The sequence below is a fragment of the Vicia villosa genome, linkage group LG1 (assembly GCF_029867415.1).
Source record: "Vicia villosa cultivar HV-30 ecotype Madison, WI linkage group LG1, Vvil1.0, whole genome shotgun sequence".
Classification (NCBI taxonomy): Eukaryota; Viridiplantae; Streptophyta; class Magnoliopsida; order Fabales; family Fabaceae; genus Vicia; species Vicia villosa.
In genome coordinates this window covers 46,283,369-46,287,480 of record NC_081180.1, presented here as the reverse complement: position 1 = coordinate 46,287,480, position 4,112 = coordinate 46,283,369, and the positions used below count along the sequence as shown (strand labels likewise).

Here is a 4,112-nt window from a genome sequence, read left to right as displayed (position 1 = left end):
CTTTCAGTTTTGGAGGCATATTGTTTTGGATGATAGCACTACATTCAGCGGTAAGCGTCACAGTTTCGTTATCCTCTAGTTTCTTTTTGTTCGATAAGATTTCTTTTAGGAATTTAGCGTACGAAGGAATTTCAGTTATGGCTTCTGTGAATGGTATGGTTATGTTTAATTGCTTCAGAAGTTCTACAAATCTCTTAAATTGCGCTTCGGTTTTTGATTTAGCTAATCTTTGAGGATAAGGAATTGGCGGCTTATAAGGTGGTGGTGGAACATAAGGTTTTTCCTTTTCAGATTCCACTTCGTTATGGTTCCCTTTAGTCTTAGTAGTTTGATCATCATTTGATGTATTTTGGGTTTCCTTTGGCTCTTGTTGTGACATGGGTACGTTTTGAGTTCGAGGATCAACGGGTCCATCGTAATTCGTTCCACTTCGTAGTGTTATTGCGTTCGCATGTCCTTTAGGATTAGGTTGTGGTTGAGCAGGAAACGTGCCAGCAGGGGCAGCGGTAGGTGCTTGTTGTTGAGCTACTTGTGAGATTTGAGTTTCAAGCATTTTGTTATGCGTAGCTAAAGCATCTACTTTGTTCGATAGTTGTTTTAGTTGCTCGCTATTGTGAATATTTTGATTCAGGAAGTCTTTGTTGGTTTGTTGTTGGGAAGCTATAAAGTTTTCCATCATGATTTCTAGATTTGACTTCCTAGGAGTGTTTTGAGCAGCTACAGGCGCTTTTTGGTAGCCAGGCGGTACAGCAGGTGCTTGTCCAGGTGCGTATAACGCATTGTTGTTTTTATAGGAAAAGTTCGGATGGTTCTTCCATCCAGGGTTGTACGTGTTAGAATAAGGGTTTCCTTGAGCATAATTTACTTTATCAGACGGGGTTCCAGTCAAGAGTTGACATTCGGCAACTACATGTCCAGTCAATCCACAGATCTCGCAGTTAGGTATTACAGCAGCAGCGGTGGCTGATGGAGTGACGGTTAGGTTCTCGATCTTTTGAGTTAAAGCGTCTACTTTCGCGTTAACGCGGTCTATACCACTTATTTCGTACATTCCTCCTTTGGTTTGGGTTTTCTCTAGAGCAGCTCGTTCTCCACCCCATTGGTAATGGTTTTGTGCCATGTTCTCTATGAGGTTATATGCTTCATCATGTTGCTTGTCCATCAATGCTCCGCCAGCAGCGGCATCTATAGTCATTTTAGTGTTATACAAGAGACCACCATAGAAAGTATGGATGATCAGCCATGGTTCGAGTCCATGATGAGGGCATAGTCTGAGCATGTCCTTATAACGTTCCCAAGCTTCGAAGAGTGATTCGTTATCTTTCTGGGTAAATCCGTTGATTTGACCTCTGAGCATAGCAGTTTTGCTAGGCGGGAAATATCTCGCCAAGAACACTTTCTTCAATTCGTCCCATGTGGTTATGGAGTTCGAAGGCAGGGATTGAAGCCACGCTCTAGCTCTATCTCTCAAGGAGAAAGGAAAAAGACGTAATCGAATAGCTTCGGAACTAACGTTGTTAGCTTTGACAGTGTCGGCATATTGCACGAATACAGATAAATGGAGGTTAGGGTCGTCTACAGGGCTTCCAGAGAATTGATTCTGTTGAACAGCTTGGACCAGTGAAGGTTTCAGTTCGAAATTGTTCGCCTCAATCGCAGGTGGTGCGATGCTTGAGTGCGGTTCAGCGCGCGAAGGAGCGGCATATTCTCTAAGAGGACGAAGAGCAGCCATCTCTAACTTTGGGGTGAATTGATTTGTTGGATCAGTAAAAATCAATTCCTGATTAATCGGAATTGGGTCTACTTCGGGAAGATTGCGAGCTCGACGTTTGACGTTAATGAAACGTTCGATCTCGTTAATTCGTTGTATTAAATCTCCTCCTTGTGAACGAGTATTTGGCATACAATCGTTCAAAAAGAAAGGGAAGAATTGTCCTAGTCTCTACGGTGTAACAGTGAGTTACGATATCGACTTAAATACTCCCCGGCAACGGCGCCAAAAACTTGATCGCGACTTTACGTGTCTATAAATCTGATAACTGCAAGTGCACAGTCGTGTCGTGTAGTTTTAAAAGATATCGAATCCACAGGGACTATGAATCGATCTACCGTTATCTAAGGTTACTATGTAAAGCTAGGAGTACTAAAATTTCGATCGTTCCTAAGGGAAAGTGATTGTGAGAAAATAAAGAATAATAATAAAAGACAGGTATCAGTATGTATTTCGTTTAACTACAGGAAATCCGAAGGTCCATTGGCTTTTGCATAATTAAATTAAAAATCTTTACTAATTCAATTGGTTAAAAATCCTCGTCTCAAACTTTCGCTCTGTTGAGTCAGACTACCATCCTAAATCCTAATCCTAATGTACGCTTTCGCCATCCCATTAGATTTTAGAAGAGCTTTTTGGAAACAACGTAATTAATAAAATGCCTATTTTATGAGGTTGTTATCTATTTAAATCTCCTAATCTCAAACTTTCGCTCTGTTGACTCGGAGCAAGCTAATATCCCTAACGTACGCTTTCGCTGTCCCGCTCGAGTGTAAAAACAATTTTTGAAAATAAATAAGTCCCAATTAGTTTTAATACGCTTTCGCCATCCTTAAAACTAATGTCCTATGTCTACTATCCAGTTAAAGATCTCAAACTTTCGCTCTATTGATCTTAACCTTTGACCGTCCTAACCCCTCAAACTTTCGCTCTATTGGTTTTAAGACTTACTTATTAAATTAGACATATAAACCAAAAACAAGTGATAATTAATAAAACATAATCAAGCCAATTTATTTCGGATCCCTACGATTAACTTACTCTACATACCGACACCTTTAGTATTTTAGCCAGACATATTAATACGGTTAAACATGCATAAATCAGTTTTGTTCATCATAATAAGCATATTAAATGGCATATAATATATCATGCAATAGTAATATAAATAAAGGCGGTAAATAAAAACCTGAATTAAATAAATGGCAAATAAATCTTCAAGTAGCGAACCTCCACCACAGCTTGGCTGGATCGTTCTTCGGAATTTAAATGGCAGAAAATAAAAACAAGGAATTAAAACGATAAATCTAACGTAAGGCTAGATCTACGAAAAGTTCACAACAATTTCCAGTGTAGAAATCGTTGTGAGAAAATAAACGGTTTAATGAAAACAGAATAATGAAAAGCGGTTCGCGGTACAATTTCGGCAGCACTTCGTTGGCAGGAAATCGGACCCTTTGGACTGAAGTGACTGCCTCTATTTATAGGTGAGGCTTTGCAGTTGCTTTGCGTGAAAAACGGAACTTTTTTTTTGCAGACCGGGACTTGGAGACGTGCGTCTCCGATTCTTCAGGGAGACTGGGTGCGTGACTTGAGACGTGCGTCTCAAGTGGAGAATCTTCAGGGAAGTGGAGACGTGCGTCTCCCTTTTGCTGAGGTGGCAGAGACGTGCGTCTCTGCTTACTAGTGTGGCCTGGGCTGCTTTCCTTCGTGGGCTGGATTGCTCTTTTGGGCCTTTTGGGTCCTAATTGCACCCCTCTTTCGTTTCAGCACCCCTTTTCGTCTTTTAAGCATAAATATTGGTCATTTAAGCTCGATTTTCTTTCCTTTTCGCAAATAGTCGTAATTGAAGTGTAAAACCTGAAACAAAGCAAATACACGCGTAATATCATAATAAATTAACATAATGAACGGAAAATGCTATAAATATCTATGGATTTTTAAGCTAAATATACGATATAAATTTGTGTTATCAAATTCCCCCAGACTTGAACCTTTGCTTGTCCTCAAGCAAAATAAGATAAAGATAAATAAAACACACTCCCTCCACGTCGCTCGATCATACTCAGCCACATAGTGTTCTTATTTGAGAATAATGATAATGATCCTAGCAATAGACTTATAGTAGCGACACTAGACAACTCCCAGTATGCATACCAATCCGAATCATGCCATTATAGCTCGACCTTTGACTTGTCATCATGTTTTACCTTTTTCATTCGTGCGCAATCACATTAAGCCCATTATCTCGACACGCAACATAGCAGAGTAGTCGGTTAGTGACTATGATCCTTCTCATGGAGTTCTGGCACAATAAGTGGTATACTCCTTAGCGCTCATT

At 40.1% G+C, this 4,112-nt stretch overlaps 1 non-coding gene across 1 annotated transcript; it reads left to right on the top strand.

Annotated features, from left to right (window-relative positions):
• Positions 1–1,250: 1,250 nt before the first annotated feature.
• Positions 1,251–1,357, top strand: LOC131645311 (small nucleolar RNA R71). The gene has a single exon (XR_009296941.1). It is a non-coding gene; the product is annotated as a small nucleolar RNA R71 (small nucleolar RNA).
• Positions 1,358–4,112: the final 2,755 nt, after the last annotated feature.